This window comes from Phyllobates terribilis, unplaced genomic scaffold (genome assembly GCF_046119375.1).
Source record: "Phyllobates terribilis strain yellow unplaced genomic scaffold, ASM4611937v1 Scaffold_404__1_contigs__length_1715579, whole genome shotgun sequence".
Classification (NCBI taxonomy): domain Eukaryota; kingdom Metazoa; phylum Chordata; class Amphibia; order Anura; family Dendrobatidae; genus Phyllobates; species Phyllobates terribilis.
This window is the reverse complement of record NW_027363164.1, coordinates 188,610-206,333: the sequence shown is the minus strand read 5'-3', so window position 1 is coordinate 206,333 and position 17,724 is coordinate 188,610. Positions and strand designations below refer to the sequence as shown.

General features: G+C 44.1%; 8 non-coding genes and 1 pseudogene across 8 annotated transcripts; all 9 read left to right on the top strand.

Annotated features, from left to right (window-relative positions):
* Nucleotides 1-1,011: 1,011 nt before the first annotated feature.
* LOC141225191 (U2 spliceosomal RNA) lies at nucleotides 1,012-1,202 on the top strand. The gene has a single exon (XR_012292469.1). It is a non-coding gene; the product is annotated as a U2 spliceosomal RNA (small nuclear RNA).
* Nucleotides 1,203-2,318: 1,116 nt separating this feature from the next.
* On the top strand, nucleotides 2,319-2,509 carry LOC141225190 (U2 spliceosomal RNA). Its single transcript, XR_012292468.1, has one exon. It is a non-coding gene; the product is annotated as a U2 spliceosomal RNA (small nuclear RNA).
* Nucleotides 2,510-3,624: 1,115 nt separating this feature from the next.
* LOC141225587 (U2 spliceosomal RNA) lies at nucleotides 3,625-3,815 on the top strand. Its single transcript, XR_012292858.1, has one exon. It is a non-coding gene; the product is annotated as a U2 spliceosomal RNA (small nuclear RNA).
* A 1,115-nt stretch (nucleotides 3,816-4,930) lies between these two features.
* On the top strand, nucleotides 4,931-5,121 carry LOC141225189 (U2 spliceosomal RNA). Its single transcript, XR_012292467.1, has one exon. It is a non-coding gene; the product is annotated as a U2 spliceosomal RNA (small nuclear RNA).
* Nucleotides 5,122-11,352: 6,231 nt separating this feature from the next.
* On the top strand, nucleotides 11,353-11,528 carry LOC141225642 (U2 spliceosomal RNA; annotated as a pseudogene).
* Nucleotides 11,529-12,643: 1,115 nt separating this feature from the next.
* On the top strand, nucleotides 12,644-12,834 carry LOC141225188 (U2 spliceosomal RNA). The gene has a single exon (XR_012292466.1). It is a non-coding gene; the product is annotated as a U2 spliceosomal RNA (small nuclear RNA).
* A 1,115-nt stretch (nucleotides 12,835-13,949) lies between these two features.
* Nucleotides 13,950-14,140, top strand: LOC141225186 (U2 spliceosomal RNA). Its single transcript, XR_012292464.1, has one exon. It is a non-coding gene; the product is annotated as a U2 spliceosomal RNA (small nuclear RNA).
* Nucleotides 14,141-15,255: 1,115 nt separating this feature from the next.
* LOC141225185 (U2 spliceosomal RNA) lies at nucleotides 15,256-15,446 on the top strand. Its single transcript, XR_012292463.1, has one exon. It is a non-coding gene; the product is annotated as a U2 spliceosomal RNA (small nuclear RNA).
* Nucleotides 15,447-16,561: 1,115 nt separating this feature from the next.
* On the top strand, nucleotides 16,562-16,752 carry LOC141225184 (U2 spliceosomal RNA). Its single transcript, XR_012292462.1, has one exon. It is a non-coding gene; the product is annotated as a U2 spliceosomal RNA (small nuclear RNA).
* Nucleotides 16,753-17,724: the final 972 nt, after the last annotated feature.

Here is a 17,724-nt window from a genome sequence, read left to right as displayed (position 1 = left end):
CTCCTCATTGGATTTTTCATGTTCAAAGTTGCAGAAGCCAGATTACAAGCTCATTTTGGTTCAACTTCAGCAACTGTGCATTGCATTGCCATGTAATGTGATGCAATGCTATCTTTCTAGCTCTCCCTTTTTACTTCCTTTTGGATAAACAGACATATTAGGCAAGCATTTTGGAGCTTTCACCTAAATAACTACAGGTGGTGAGATAAGCTGCACAATATAATTGACCTTTCAGTATATTGTTGCACACACACCATCTATTTAGCAAATGCCCTTGTTATCAACAGCAGCCTTTTAAACTCACCTGAGCTAACAGGTATCTGCGCTGGTTACTCTGCTGCGCTTAAAATTTCTTTTTTGGTTTGCTACAATGCCTTTTCTGAAACGTTGTCTCCTTCTGCTGGAACACTGACTTCTTTCATTTAATGCCTGCAGACTATAAAAGAGAACCCAACCCAAAAAGTTTGGTTGATTAGTCTGTGGCATTCTGTTAAACTGTTGCTTATGGCGGTCTCTGTGAGCTTCTCAGCGACATTCAGCCAGCCAGGTATCCTGCCTGCAGTAGATGGAATGTGGCAATGGAACGCTGGCTGCGCGTGTCATAATAGGCTCTGAGCCTTTATATACCTGTGCACAGCAGCAGCCACCTTCAGTCTGCTGCTGGACAGCCAGCAGCAGCAGCAGCAGGAGAGGTATGTAATCAGGAGCCCTCCTGCTAAGGGTAGACAGCTGCTCGTTCCACCCCACCCCCCGCCTTAATTGGTTCTCCTCCCTTCCAACGGTGTTGAGGCGGGTGGGAACAGCAGGGGGTGAAGGTGCTGTGTTTAAAGAGGTGGAGTTATGCAGATCTAAAACGCGTGGATTGCAGCAGCAGCAAGCCGAAAAGTGCAGGCATGTAAGGGATCTAGAGGTTGACAACATGTCTTCTTAACGGGAGTCCAGGAGCTCATCTCCACAAATGGACTTTTCAGGATCCTTGGGTGGCTCCGTAGTTTGAAACCAATTCTGGTTATCGCTTCTCGGCCTTTTGGCTAAGATCAAGTGTAGTATCTGTTCTTATCAGTTTAATATCTGATACGTCCCCTATCTGGGGACCATATATTAAATGGATTTTTAGAACAGGGAGATGGAAAAAGAGCTTGCTCTGTCCACTCCACGCATTGACCTGGTATTGCAGTATCTCCAGGACCGGTGCACCCCTTCTTTAATGCAGTTTCTAAAATCAGAAAGAATTGAATTCAATGTTTTTTGTTCATTTTGCTTGTTTGTCGGATTTTGGGATGGACTCTTTGGCTTTGCTTTTCTTCTCCTCATTGGATTTTTCATGTTCAAAGTTGCAGAAGCCAGATTACAAGCTCATTTTGGTTCAACTTCAGCAACTGTGCATTGCATTGCCATGTAATGTGATGCAATGCTATCTTTCTAGCTCTCCCTTTTTACTTCCTTTTGGATAAACAGACATATTAGGCAAGCATTTTGGAGCTTTCACCTAAATAACTACAGGTGGTGAGATAAGCTGCACAATATAATTGACCTTTCAGTATATTGTTGCACACACACCATCTATTTAGCAAATGCCCTTGTTATCAACAGCAGCCTTTTAAACTCACCTGAGCTAACAGGTATGTGCGCTGGTTACTCTGCTGCGCTTAAAATTTCTATTTTTGGTTTGCTACAATGCCTTATCTGAAACGTTGTCTCCTTCTGCTGGAACACTGACTTCTTTCATTTAATGCCTGCAGACTATAAAAGAGAACCCAACCCAAAAAGTTTGGTTGATTAGTCTGTGGCATTCTGTTAAACTGTTGCTTATGGCGGTCTCTGTGAGCTTCTCAGCGACATTCAGCCAGCCAGGTATCCTGCCTGCAGTAGATGGAATGTGGCAATGGAACGCTGGCTGCGCGTGTCATAATAGGCTCTGAGCCTTTATATACCTGTGCACAGCAGCAGCCACCTTCAGTCTGCTGCTGGACAGCCAGCAGCAGCAGCAGCAGGAGAGGTATGTAATCAGGAGCCCTCCTGCTAAGGGTAGACAGCTGCTCGTTCCACCCCACCCCCCGCCTTAATTGGTTCTCCTCCCTTCCAACGGTGTTGAGGCGGGTGGGAACAGCAGGGGGTGAAGGTGCTGTGTTTAAAGAGGTGGAGTTATGCAGATCTAAAACGCGTGGATTGCAGCAGCAGCAAGCCGAAAAGTGCAGGCATGTAAGGGATCTAGAGGTTGACAACATGTCTTCTTAACGGGAGTCCAGGAGCTCATCTCCACAAATGGACTTTTCAGGATCCTTGGGTGGCTCCGTAGTTTGAAACCAATTCTGGTTATCGCTTCTCGGCCTTTTGGCTAAGATCAAGTGTAGTATCTGTTCTTATCAGTTTAATATCTGATACGTCCCCTATCTGGGGACCATATATTAAATGGATTTTTAGAACAGGGAGATGGAAAAAGAGCTTGCTCTGTCCACTCCACGCATTGACCTGGTATTGCAGTATCTCCAGGACCGGTGCACCCCTTCTTTAATGCAGTTTCTAAAATCAGAAAGAATTGAATTCAATGTTTTTTGTTCATTTTGCTTGTTTGTCGGATTTTGGGATGGACTCTTTGGCTTTGCTTTTCTTCTCCTCATTGGATTTTTCATGTTCAAAGTTGCAGAAGCCAGATTACAAGCTCATTTTGGTTCAACTTCAGCAACTGTGCATTGCATTGCCATGTAATGTGATGCAATGCTATCTTTCTAGCTCTCCCTTTTTACTTCCTTTTGGATAAACAGACATATTAGGCAAGCATTTTGGAGCTTTCACCTAAATAACTACAGGTGGTGAGATAAGCTGCACAATATAATTGACCTTTCAGTATATTGTTACACACACACCATCTATTTAGCAAATGCCCTTGTTATCAACAGCAGCCTTTTAAACTCACCTGAGCTAACAGGTATGTGCGCTGGTTACTCTGCTGCGCTTAAAATTTCTTTTTTGGTTTGCTACAATGCCTTTTCTGAAACGTTGTCTCCTTCTGCTGGAACACTGACTTCTTTCATTTAATGCCTGCAGACTATAAAAGAGAACCCAACCCAAAAAGTTTGGTTGATTAGTCTGTGGCATTCTGTTAAACTGTTGCTTATGGCGGTCTCTGTGAGCTTCTCAGCGACATTCAGCCAGCCAGGTATCCTGCCTGCAGTAGATGGAATGTGGCAATGGAACGCTGGCTGCGCGTGTCATAATAGGCTCTGAGCCTTTATATACCTGTGCACAGCAGCAGCCACCTTCAGTCTGCTGCTGGACAGCCAGCAGCAGCAGCAGCAGGAGAGGTATGTAATCAGGAGCCCTCCTGCTAAGGGTAGACAGCTGCTCGTTCCACCCCACCCCCCGCCTTAATTGGTTCTCCTCCCTTCCAACGGTGTTGAGGCGGGTGGGAACAGCAGGGGGTGAAGGTGCTGTGTTTAAAGAGGTGGAGTTATGCAGATCTAAAACGCGTGGATTGCAGCAGCAGCAAGCCGAAAAGTGCAGGCATGTAAGGGATCTAGAGGTTGACAACATGTCTTCTTAACGGGAGTCCAGGAGCTCATCTCCACAAATGGACTTTTCAGGATCCTTGGGTGGCTCCGTAGTTTGAAACCAATTCTGGTTATCGCTTCTCGGCCTTTTGGCTAAGATCAAGTGTAGTATCTGTTCTTATCAGTTTAATATCTGATACGTCCCCTATCTGGGGACCATATATTAAATGGATTTTTAGAACAGAGAGATGGAAAAAGAGCTTGCTCTGTCCACTCCACGCATTGACCTGGTATTGCAGTATCTCCAGGACCGGTGCACCCCTTCTTTAATGCAGTTTCTAAAATCAGAAAGAATTGAATACAATGTTTTTTGTTCATTTTGCTTGTTTGTCGGATTTTGGGATGGACTCTTTGGCTTTGCTTTTCTTCTCCTCATTGGATTTTTCATGTTCAAAGTTGCAGAAGCCAGATTACAAGCTCATTTTGGTTCAACTTCAGCAACTGTGCATTGCATTGCCATGTAATGTGATGCAATGCTATCTTTCTAGCTCTCCCTTTTTACTTCCTTTTGGATAAACAGACATATTAGGCAAGCATTTTGGAGCTTTCACCTAAATAACTACAGGTGGTGAGATAAGCTGCACAATATAATTGACCTTTCAGTATATTGTTGCACACACACCATCTATTTAGCAAATGCCCTTGTTATCAACAGCAGCCTTTTAAACTCACCTGAGCTAACAGGTATGTGCGCTGGTTACTCTGCTGCGCTTAAAATTTCTTTTTTGGTTTGCTACAATGCCTTTTCTGAAACGTTGTCTCCTTCTGCTGGAACACTGACTTCTTTCATTTAATGCCTGCAGACTATAAAAGAGAACCCAACCCAAAAAGTTTGGTTGATTAGTCTGTGGCATTCTGTTAAACTGTTGCTTATGGCGGTCTCTGTGAGCTTCTCAGCGACATTCAGCCAGCCAGGTATCCTGCCTGCAGTAGATGGAATGTGGCAATGGAACGCTGGCTGCGCGTGTCATAATAGGCTCTGAGCCTTTATATACCTGTGCACAGCAGCAGCCACCTTCAGTCTGCTGCTGGACAGCCAGCAGCAGCAGCAGCAGGAGAGGTATGTAATCAGGAGCCCTCCTGCTAAGGGTAGACAGCTGCTTGTTCCACACCACCCCCCGCCTTAATTGGTTCTCCTCCCTTCCAACGGTGTTGAGGCGGGTGGGAACAGCAGGGGGTGAAGGTGCTGTGTTTAAAGAGGTGGAGTTATGCAGATCTAAAACGCGTGGATTGCAGCAGCAGCAAGCCGAAAAGTGCAGGCATGTAAGGGATCTAGAGGTTGACAACATGTCTTCTTAACGGGAGTCCAGGAGCTCATCTCCACAAATGGACTTTTCAGGATCCTTGGGTGGCTCCGTAGTTTGAAACCAATTCTGGTTATCGCTTCTCGGCCTTTTGGCTAAGATCAAGTGTAGTATCTGTTCTTATCAGTTTAATATCTGATACGTCCCCTATCTGGGGACCATATATTAAATGGATTTTTAGAACAGGGAGATGGAAAAAGAGCTTGCTCTGTCCACTCCACGCATTGACCTGGTATTGCAGTATCTCCAGGACCGGTGCACCCCTTCTTTAATGCAGTTTCTAAAATCAGAAAGAATTGAATTCAATGTTTTTTGTTCATTTTGCTTGTTTGTCGGATTTTGGGATGGACTCTTTGGCTTTGCTTTTCTTCTCCTCATTGGATTTTTCATGTTCAAAGTTGCAGAAGCCAGATTACAAGCTCATTTTGGTTCAACTTCAGCAACTGTGCATTGCATTGCCATGTAATGTGATGCAATGCTATCTTTCTAGCTCTCCCTTTTTACTTCCTTTTGGATAAACAGACATATTAGGCAAGCATTTTGGAGCTTTCACCTAAATAACTACAGGTGGTGAGATAAGCTGCACAATATAATTGACCTTTCAGTATATTGTTGCACACACACCATCTATTTAGCAAATGCCCTTGTTATCAACAGCAGCCTTTTAAACTCACCTGAGCTAACAGGTATGTGCGCTGGTTACTCTGCTGCGCTTAAAATTTCTTTTTTGGTTTGCTACAATGCCTTTTCTGAAACGTTGTCTCCATCTGCTGGAACACTGACTTCTTTCATTTAATGCCTGCAGACTATAAAAGAGAACCCAACCCAAAAAGTTTGGTTGATTAGTCTGTGGCATTCTGTTAAACTGTTGCTTATGGCGGTCTCTGTGAGCTTCTCAGCGACATTCAGCCAGCCAGGTATCCTGCCTGCAGTAGATGGAATGTGGCAATGGAACGCTGGCTGCGCGTGTCATAATAGGCTCTGAGCCTTTATATACCTGTGCACAGCAGCAGCCACCTTCAGTCTGCTGCTGGACAGCCAGCAGCAGCAGCAGCAGGAGAGGTATGTAATCAGGAGCCCTCCTGCTAAGGGTAGACAGCTGCTCGTTCCACCCCACCCCCCGCCTTAATTGGTTCTCCTCCCTTCCAACGGCGTTGAGGCGGGTGGGAACAGCAGGGGGTGAAGGTGCTGTGTTTAAAGAGGTGGAGTTATGCAGATCTAAAACGCGTGGATTGCAGCAGCAGCAAGCCGAAAAGTGCAGGCATGTAAGGGATCTAGAGGTTGACAACATGTCTTCTTAACGGGAGTCCAGGAGCTCATCTCCACAAATGGACTTTTCAGGATCCTTGGGTGGCTCCGTAGTTTGAAATCAATTCTGGTTATCGCTTCTCGGCCTTTTGGCTAAGATACCACATCTTGCCAGAAGGATTCTAAGCCAATCGTGCCCTTGGCCTTGAGGCATCGGCGGTGTAAAAGCCGTCTTAAGCCTCATGCTGCTTTAGGGGGCAGATACGCAAAGAAACCAAGAAGGCGATCGACCCTATCTACCTTTTGAAGATGGCATCAGCAGTAGCGGCCGCAGTGCGCTATGCCAGAGCTGGTGACCTTCGCATCAAGAACTCTTTCAAGATCGAAGTGGACGATGCATCCAAGGAGAAGATGACCTTGAAGTTTTTCGTGAGGAGAGTGCTGCTGGAGATCCTAGGAGTAAAGAGGGAAGACATCCTGGCCCTTCAAGATCGCCCCGGTTCCTTCACTTTGACTCTGGAGTCGGAGTATGCGTGCCAGAACCTCTTCCGCCAGATTCACCTGCACCTTTCAGATGAGGATCTTAAAGGACTCACCTTTGTCATCCTTTACTCCGGTGGAGAGAAGCCGCTCGTGGTTCAGATGAGCAACCCTCATGTTCCCTTAGTTAATATTATTTGCTTTCTTCAAAACTATTTCCCAGAACTGCGGTATTCCCACAAGGTCATGAATGAGGAAAACCTCTGGACGGGAAAGCATAAATTTTTTGTTAAATTTTGTGAAGATCCAAATGGCATTGGTGGTCAGCGTCATCCTCCGTCAAGTTTCCTGATCGGTAGGGAGCGGGGGCGCCTCTTCTACCCGGACATGCCCCTCTTCTGCCGGAAATGCATGTGTTTCGGTCACACTTATGAGAACTGCAAGGAGGAGGTGGCAATCTGTAAGAAGTGCTACAAGCATGGACATGCCACAATGGACTGTACCAATGAGATGGTGTGCAACATCTGCCGGGTCCCAGGTCACTCCTTCCGGGAGTGTCCTTTGAAGAAAAAGGCGGAAACCTATGCTGAAACGCTGGCAAAGCAACCTGCCCGTGTGCCTCCATCTGCTCCCGGGGGGCAGAGGCAACCCTCTGCTGTTCCTGCTCCTGCGGGTGCGTCTACAGCGCGGGGGCAGTCTTCTAGCTCTCCAGTACCTGCTCCACAGACCAAGCCTGCTAGTACATCAGGTGGTACGTCTGCACCTGCTGCACAGAGGAAGCCAACCAACCCTCCTGCTCCTGCTGCTAAGGGGGGTCCCACCAGTGCTCCTGTATCTACTGTGCGAACACAACCCCCTGTAGGCGGGTCCACAAGCACTTCAGTGCCTGCTGCGCAGGGAAAACCTGCCAGTTCTCCTATTCCTGCTGCGCATAAGCCCACGTCTATGCAGAAACCTCCAGCTGAGAAACCTGTCCGTCCTGAGAGGAGGGAAGCTTCATCTAAGGACTGGGCTGCTGATTCTGATCCGGGTGATATGGTGGTGGAGGGGAGTCCCTCTGCTGAAATCGGGACATTTAGCTCGGAGGAAGAAGCAATGGAGCTGGAAACTCGTAGGAAAAGGAAAACAGATGATAGGTCTGATGAGAATGTGGCCAGGGAGACTTCCAAGAAGTGTCCATTAAAACCAAGTCTTCTGCAATACAAGCCAATGGCTCCCGCTGCCCCTCCTGAGGAGCCAAGGCCTTCAGACCCTATAAACATTTCTTTTTCGGACTCAGAAGTGCAGAGCCCGTTAACATCGGTGGGCTTTATGTCTGATTCTGACAGTAGTGTGACCTGAACTATCCTATCATGACCTCATCAATTAAAGTAGCCTCGCTCAATGTGAGGAGTATAAGGGGCTCTACAAGAAGGGCTGCTTTGTTTTCCTACCTGTCAACAGTGGACTGTGATGTCTTTTGTTTGCAAGAATGTAACATTGACTTTGATATGAATTATGCAGATTTAAGAAAAGATTGGCCTCATGGGCCCTCTATCTGGTCCGGAGATAATGAAAATCGTTCCTCTGGCATTGGAGTGCTGTTTAGGTCGCATGACTTTAAAATCAACTCTTTTGTGGACATTTCTTCTGGACGTGCTCTTTTCTTAAATATTAGTTTTAAAGGTGTGGACTTTAGACTTTTGAACATTTATGCTTCTCCGGTGAAGGAAGAGAGACATCAGTTGTTTGAAGATGTGCAATATTACCTACCTGGTTCATCGCCTCTGATGTTCTGTGGGGATTTCAATTGTGTCTTGCCTGGTGAAGGGAGAAGCGGGAGTTCCACCGTTCCTAAAAAAGACAAAACAGAGAAACAACTAAAGGATTTGTTAACTGATTTTTTTCTTAGAGACTCCTGGAAAGAGATCCGTAGTAATGATCCCGGTTATACTTGGGAGAACTCTTCTTCTAAATCTCGTATTGATTTTATTTTCATGTCCCAATATGTGAATGTCAAATCTGTTGTCTTAATCCCAAACATTTTTTCAGATCATAAGATGTTGCTATCAGAGTTAGAATTACCTGGGCTTGTCAAGGCAAGAGGAGTTTGGAGGCTAAATACAACATTGTTACAAGATCCTAAGGTAAGAACAGATTTTAAAGCGTTTTTTAATTATTTAAGAACAAAACAACAAAAATTTTTAACTCTGCTAGAATGGTGGGAATACAGCAAGATGAAGATAAAAAGTTTTTTTATCAAGGTCAGCATAGCCAATGCAAGAGAAAAGTCCGCTTGGCATAAAAGGCTTATTACTAAATTGCAGACCTGTTATCAACTAAGAGATGTGGGACTTGAAATGGACGATTTAATTGAAGCAACAAAAAAAGAAATTAAAAAGAGTATAGAGTCGAAGGGTAAGGAAATAATTTATAACTCAAAAATTGAAGTGATGGAGAAAAATGAAAAGTGCTCAAGATTTTTTTTTAAAAAAGTAGTTGCTGCTAAGGAAATGATAACAGAATTAGAGGGTGAAACTACAACTGAAGGTATGCTCAACCAAGCTCACCAGTTTTATCAGCAGCTTTTTAATGAGAAAACTATAGACCAGTCTTTTACTGAAGATGCCCTTAATTCATTAAAAAATAGTCTGAGCCGCGAAGACCAAGAATTGTTATGCACTGAAGTCACCTTGTCGGAAGTAGATGCTGCTATCAAAAGTTTTTCCTATGGGAAAACCCCTGGTTCTGACGGTTTGCCTGTTGAATTTTATCGTGAATTTTGGAATTTTTTAAAACCCGACTTGTTTTTAGTAATCAAAGAAGCTTTTAAGTGTGATATCCTGCCTATATCTTGGAGAAGTGGTCTGGTCTCCCTGATTTTTAAAAAAGGAGCCAAATCCCATCTGGCAAACTGGAGACCAATCACACTGTTGAATGTTGATTACAAGTTGATGTCCAAAATTTTAGTGAACCGTTTTAAAAAAGTTTTATCCAAAGTTATTTATGAAGACCAGGTATGTGGGGTGCCAGGAAGAGGAGTTGCGGAGCATCTCAATACCATCCGCGATGTCATATGGTACCAGCAATCCAGGAAGCAAGACTTAGCAATTTTATCGTTGGATTTTCAAAAGGCTTTTGATCGTGTCTCTCATTGTTTTTTATGGTTGGTTTTAAAAAAAATGGGCTTCCCTGAAATTTTTATCAAGCAAGTGGCACTTTTATATAAGAACTCTTTTAGTAAAATTTTAATCAATGGATTTTTGTCTAATGAAGTGTTTTTGCATTCAGGTGTGAAGCAAGGCTGCCCTTTGTCCCCAGTGCTATTTATATGTGCAATAGAGCCTCTTTTATCTATGCTACGAGAGGATAAAGTGATTAAAGGTGTCCCTATCCCTGGAGGACATGGAAGAGATGTGAAGGTAATGGGCTACATGGATGATATTACTATTTTTTGTTCATCACCTGCCGCTCTCAGGAGAGCTATAAGAACGACCAATTTTTTTTGTGAAGCCTCAGGTTTTAAGTTAAACATTGAGAAATGTGATTGTTTTGTCCGTGGCAATTGGGCGGATGTGTCCATCCCTGATCTCCCGATGCAGTCAGAGAAGATTAAAATTCTGGGCGTGATTTTTGATCGACAGAATGATGGAATGAAGAGCTGGGATGGAGTAAGGGACAAAATACAAAAGAAGATTGACTTTTGGAAATTAAGAAAATTAACAATCGAAGGTAAAGTTTTAATTATTAAGGCCCTTCTGCTTCCTGTCATGTTATATCTCAGTTATGTTTATCCCCCAAGTGACCTTACAGCGAGAAGATTACAGAGAATGCTGTTTGAATTTGTGTGGAACTCTAAGTTCGAAAAGGTGAAGAGAGAAACAATGTACAAGATGCACCACCTTGGTGGTAAGGATGTTCCCAACGTCAAACTGTTTTTATACTCCAAGTTTTTTAGCCTCTGTTTTAAATATATGTTTGCTTCAAGCCCTTGGGCACATTTTTTAAGATATGCAGCTGGCCACATTTTTAGGAGGCGAAAGTGGATATCCATTTCTTTAACAAGCCCAGTGTTGTTATCCCCTCCACAACAATATGCCATCCTGGAGAAAGTTATCAGATTATATGGCCTAGATTCTTTTGAGATGGAGACATTGAAGAATGCAAGGAAGCTGCTGCAGCAATTAAAAAAGAAAGAAACTTTGACGCCCATAAGCCATTATTCATATAGCAGAGTCACTAAAATATGGAATTTAACAAATGCACCTTACCTGATGAATCAACATAAAGACTTAGCTTGGATGATTGTGCAGGAATGTTTACCGACTCGTGATTTCCAGTATAAAAGAAGACTTAGCACTATACAAACCTGCCCGAGGCATCAGTGCAATAATGATGAGACTACTATGCACCTTATTTGGAATTGTGATTTTGCACAGCAAGTGTGGAAAGACTGTGGTGAGCTTTTAAAATTTTTATCTGGTCTTAATTTTTTAAGCCATGAAGTGGTTTTATATGGGATTTTACCAAACATGACGAAAGAAAAAGAGAGAGTTTTATGGTGCACTTTGAGTTGTGTTAAAAGTGCTCTATGGAAGACCAGAAACATATTGTTGTTTAAAAGAGACTATATAGAAGTCAAGGATTGTATAAGACTGGCATTAAGTGAAATTTATATGTACTACCTAATGGATATGAAGAAGCTTGGAAAGAAAAGAGCCCTGAGTATATGGAACTATCACCTATGGAAGATGTTATTTTAAAGCTCTGAAGAAAAGATAAAGACTACGATATTTTAAATATAAACGCAAAATCTGTTCTTATCAGTTTAATATCTGATACGTCCCCTATCTGGGGACCATATATTAAATGGATTTTTAGAACAGGGAGATGGAAAAAGAGCTTGCTCTGTCCACTCCACGCATTGACCTGGTATTGCAGTATCTCCAGGACCGGTGCATCCCTTCTTTAATGCAGTTTCTAAAATCAGAAAGAATTGAATTCAATGTTTTTTGTTCATTTTGCTTGTTTGTCGGATTTTGGGATGGACTCTTTGGCTTTGCTTTTCTTCTCCTCATTGGATTTTTCATGTTCAAAGTTGCAGAAGCCAGATTACAAGCTCATTTTGGTTCAACTTCAGCAACTGTGCATTGCATTGCCATGTAATGTGATGCAATGCTATCTTTCTAGCTCTCCCTTTTTACTTCCTTTTGGATAAACAGACATATTAGGCAAGCATTTTGGAGCTTTCACCTAAATAACTACAGGTGGTGAGATAAGCTGCACAATATAATTGACCTTTCAGTATATTGTTGCACACACACCATCTATTTAGCAAATGCCCTTGTTATCAACAGCAGCCTTTTAAACTCACCTGAGCTAACAGGTATGTGCGCTGGTTACTCTGCTGCGCTTAAAATTTCTTTTTTGGTTTGCTACAATGCCTTTTCTGAAACGTTGTCTCCTTCTGCTGGAACACTGACTTCTTTCATTTAATGCCTGCAGACTATAAAAGAGAACCCAACCCAAAAAGTTTGGTTGATTAGTCTGTGGCATTCTGTTAAACTGTTGCTTATGGCAGTCTCTGTGAGCTTCTCAGCGACATTCAGCCAGCCAGGTATCCTGCCTGCAGTAGATGGAATGTGGCAATGGAACGCTGGCTGCGCGTGTCATAATAGGCTCTGAGCCTTTATATACCTGTGCACAGCAGCAGCCACCTTCAGTCTGCTGCTGGACAGCCAGCAGCAGCAGCAGCAGGAGAGGTATGTAATCAGGAGCCCTCCTGCTAAGGGTAGACAGCTGCTCGTTCCACCCCACCCCCCGCCTTAATTGGTTCTCCTCCCTTCCAACGGTGTTGAGGCGGGTGGGAACAGCAGGGGGTGAAGGTGCTGTGTTTAAAGAGGTGGAGTTATGCAGATCTAAAACGCGTGGATTGCAGCAGCAGCAAGCCGAAAAGTGCAGGCATGTAAGGGATCTAGAGGTTGACAACATGTCTTCTTAACGGGAGTCCAGGAGCTCATCTCCACAAATGGACTTTTCAGGATCCTTGGGTGGCTCCGTAGTTTGAAACCAATTCTGGTTATCGCTTCTCGGCCTTTTGGCTAAGATCAAGTGTAGTATCTGTTCTTATCAGTTTAATATCTGATACGTCCCCTATCTGGGGACCATATATTAAATGGATTTTTAGAACAGGGAGATGGAAAAAGAGCTTGCTCTGTCCACTCCACGCATTGACCTGGTATTGCAGTATCTCCAGGACCGGTGCACCCCTTCTTTAATGCAGTTTCTAAAATCAGAAAGAATTGAATTCAATGTTTTTTGTTCATTTTGCTTGTTTGTCGGATTTTGGGATGGACTCTTTGGCTTTGCTTTTCTTCTCCTCATTGGATTTTTCATGTTCAAAGTTGCAGAAGCCAGATTACAAGCTCATTTTGGTTCAACTTCAGCAACTGTGCATTGCATTGCCATGTAATGTGAAGCAATGCTATCTTTCTAGCTCTCCCTTTTTACTTCCTTTTGGATAAACAGACATATTAGGCAAGCATTTTGGAGCTTTCACCTAAATAACTACAGGTGGTGAGATAAGCTGCACAATATAATTGACCTTTCAGTATATTGTTGCACACACACCATCTATTTAGCAAATGCCCTTGTTATCAACAGCAGCCTTTTAAACTCACCTGAGCTAACAGGTATGTGCGCTGGTTACTCTGCTGCGCTTAAAATTTCTTTTTTGGTTTGCTACAATGCCTTTTCTGAAACGTTGTCTCCTTCTGCTGGAACACTGACTTCTTTCATTTAATGCCTGCAGACTATAAAAGAGAACCCAACCCAAAAAGTTTGGTTGATTAGTCTGTGGCATTCTGTTAAACTGTTGCTTATGGCGGTCTCTGTGAGCTTCTCAGCGACATTCAGCCAGCCAGGTATCCTGCCTGCAGTAGATGGAATGTGGCAATGGAACGCTGGCTGCGCGTGTCATAATAGGCTCTGAGCCTTTATATACCTGTGCACAGCAGCAGCCACCTTCAGTCTGCTGCTGGACAGCCAGCAGCAGCAGCAGCAGGAGAGGTATGTAATCAGGAGCCCTCCTGCTAAGGGTAGACAGCTGCTCGTTCCACCCCACCCCCCGCCTTAATTGGTTCTCCTCCCTTCCAACGGTGTTGAGGCGGGTGGGAACAGCAGGGGGTGAAGGTGCTGTGTTTAAAGAGGTGGAGTTATGCAGATCTAAAACGCGTGGATTGCAGCAGCAGCAAGCCGAAAAGTGCAGGCATGTAAGGGATCTAGAGGTTGACAACATGTCTTCTTAACGGGAGTCCAGGAGCTCATCTCCACAAATGGACTTTTCAGGATCCTTGGGTGGCTCCGTAGTTTGAAACCAATTCTGGTTATCGCTTCTCGGCCTTTTGGCTAAGATCAAGTGTAGTATCTGTTCTTATCAGTTTAATATCTGATACGTCCCCTATCTGGGGACCATATATTAAATGGATTTTTAGAACAGGGAGATGGAAAAAGAGCTTGCTCTGTCCACTCCACGCATTGACCTGGTATTGCAGTATCTCCAGGACCGGTGCACCCCTTCTTTAATGCAGTTTCTAAAATCAGAAAGAATTGAATTCAATGTTTTTTGTTCATTTTGCTTGTTTGTCGGATTTTGGGATGGACTCTTTGGCTTTGCTTTTCTTCTCCTCATTGGATTTTTCATGTTCAAAGTTGCAGAAGCCAGATTACAAGCTCATTTTGGTTCAACTTCAGCAACAGTGCATTGCATTGCCATGTAATGTGATGCAATGCTATCTTTCTAGCTCTCCCTTTTTACTTCCTTTTGGATAAACAGACATATTAGGCAAGCATTTTGGAGCTTTCACCTAAATAACTACAGGTGGTGAGATAAGCTGCACAATATAATTGACCTTTCAGTATATTGTTGCACACACACCATCTATTTAGCAAATGCCCTTGTTATCAACAGCAGCCTTTTAAACTCACCTGAGCTAACAGGTATGTGCGCTGGTTACTCTGCTGCGCTTAAAATTTCTTTTTTGGTTTGCTACAATGCCTTTTCTGAAACGTTGTCTCCTTCTGCTGGAACACTGACTTCTTTCATTTAATGCCTGCAGACTATAAAAGAGAACCCAACCCAAAAAGTTTGGTTGATTAGTCTGTGGCATTCTGTTAAACTGTTGCTTATGGCGGTCTCTGTGAGCTTCTCAGCGACATTCAGCCAGCCAGGTATCCTGCCTGCAGTAGATGGAATGTGGCAATGGAACGCTGGCTGCGCGTGTCATAATAGGCTCTGAGCCTTTATATACCTGTGCACAGCAGCAGCCACCTTCAGTCTGCTGCTGGACAGCCAGCAGCAGCAGCAGCAGGAGAGGTATGTAATCAGGAGCCCTCCTGCTAAGGGTAGACAGCTGCTCGTTCCACCCCACCCCCCGCCTTAATTGGTTCTCCTCCCTTCCAACGGTGTTGAGGCGGGTGGGAACAGCAGGGGGTGAAGGTGCTGTGTTTAAAGAGGTGGAGTTATGCAGATCTAAAACGCGTGGATTGCAGCAGCAGCAAGCCGAAAAGTGCAGGCATGTAAGGGATCTAGAGGTTGACAACATGTCTTCTTAACGGGAGTCCAGGAGCTCATCTCCACAAATGGACTTTTCAGGATCCTTGGGTGGCTCCGTAGTTTGAAACCAATTCTGGTTATCGCTTCTCGGCCTTTTGGCTAAGATCAAGTGTAGTATCTGTTCTTATCAGTTTAATATCTGATACGTCCCCTATCTGGGGACCATATATTAAATGGATTTTTAGAACAGGGAGATGGAAAAAGAGCTTGCTCTGTCCACTCCACGCATTGACCTGGTATTGCAGTATCTCCAGGACCGGTGCACCCCTTCTTTAATGCAGTTTCTAAAATCAGAAAGAATTGAATTCAATGTTTTTTGTTCATTTTGCTTGTTTGTCGGATTTTGGGATGGACTCTTTGGCTTTGCTTTTCTTCTCCTCATTGGATTTTTCATGTTCAAAGTTGCAGAAGCCAGATTACAAGCTCATTTTGGTTCAACTTCAGCAACTGTGCATTGCATTGCCATGTAATGTGATGCAATGCTATCTTTCTAGCTCTCCCTTTTTACTTCCTTTTGGATAAACAGACATATTAGGCAAGCATTTTGGAGCTTTCACCTAAATAACTACAGGTGGTGAGATAAGCTGCACAATATAATTGACCTTTCAGTATATTGTTGCACACACACCATCTATTTAGCAAATGCCCTTGTTATCAACAGCAGCCTTTTAAACTCACCTGAGCTAACAGGTATGTGCGCTGGTTACTCTGCTGCGCTTAAAATTTCTTTTTTGGTTTGCTACAATGCCTTTTCTGAAACGTTGTCTCCTTCTGCTGGAACACTGACTTCTTTCATTTAATGCCTGCAGACTATAAAAGAGAACCCAACCCAAAAAGTTTGGTTGATTAGTCTGTGGCATTCTGTTAAACTGTTGCTTATGGCGGTCTCTGTGAGCTTCTCAGCGACATTCAGCCAGCCAGGTATCCTGCCTGCAGTAGATGGAATGTGGCAATGGAACGCTGGCTGCGCGTGTCATAATAGGCTCTGAGCCTTTATATACCTGTGCACAGCAGCAGCCACCTTCAGTCTGCTGCTGGACAGCCAGCAGCAGCAGCAGCAGGAGAGGTATGTAATCAGGAGCCCTCCTGCTAAGGGTAGACAGCTGCTCGTTCCACCCCACCCCCCGCCTTAATTGGTTCTCCTCCCTTCCAACGGTGTTGAGGCGGGTGGGAACAGCAGGGGGTGAAGGTGCTGTGTTTAAAGAGGTGGAGTTATGCAGATCTAAAACGCGTGGATTGCAGCAGCAGCAAGCCGAAAAGTGCAGGCATGTAAGGGATCTAGAGGTTGACAACATGTCTTCTTAACGGGAGTCCAGGAGCTCATCTCCACAAATGGACTTTTCAGGATCCTTGGGTGGCTCCGTAGTTTGAAACCAATTCTGGTTATCGCTTCTCGGCCTTTTGGCTAAGATCAAGTGTAGTATCTGTTCTTATCAGTTTAATATCTGATACGTCCCCTATCTGGGGACCATATATTAAATGGATTTTTAGAACAGGGAGATGGAAAAAGAGCTTGCTCTGTCCACTCCACGCATTGACCTGGTATTGCAGTATCTCCAGGACCGGTGCACCCCTTCTTTAATGCAGTTTCTAAAATCAGAAAGAATTGAATTCAATGTTTTTTGTTCATTTTGCTTGTTTGTCGGATTTTGGGATGGACTCTTTGGCTTTGCTTTTCTTCTCCTCATTGGATTTTTCATGTTCAAAGTTGCAGAAGCCAGATTACAAGCTCATTTTGGTTCAACTTCAGCAACTGTGCATTGCATTGCCATGTAATGTGATGCAATGCTATCTTTCTAGCTCTCCCTTTTTACTTCCTTTTGGATAAACAGACATATTAGGCAAGCATTTTGGAGCTTTCACCTAAATAACTACAGGTGGTGAGATAAGCTGCACAATATAATTGACCTTTCAGTATATTGTTGCACACACACCATCTATTTAGCAAATGCCCTTGTTATCAACAGCAGCCTTTTAAACTCACCTGAGCTAACAGGTATGTGCGCTGGTTACTCTGCTGCGCTTAAAATTTCTTTTTTGGTTTGCTACAATGCCTTTTCTGAAACGTTGTCTCCTTCTGCTGGAACACTGACTTCTTTCATTTAATGCCTGCAGACTATAAAAGAGAACCCAACCCAAAAAGTTTGGTTGATTAGTCTGTGGCATTCTGTTAAACTGTTGCTTATGGCGGTCTCTGTGAGCTTCTCAGCGACATTCAGCCAGCCAGGTATCCTGCCTGCAGTAGATGGAATGTGGCAATGGAACGCTGGCTGCGCGTGTCATAATAGGCTCTGAGCCTTTATATACCTGTGCACAGCAGCAGCCACCTTCAGTCTGCTGCTGGACAGCCAGCAGCAGCAGCAGCAGGAGAGGTATGTAATCAGGAGCCCTCCTGCTAAGGGTAGACAGCTGCTCGTTCCACCCCACCCCCCGCCTTAATTGGTTCTCCTCCCTTCCAACGGTGTTGAGGCGGGTGGGAACAGCAGGGGGTGAAGGTGCTGTGTTTAAAGAGGTGGAGTTATGCAGATCTAAAACGCGTGGATTGCAG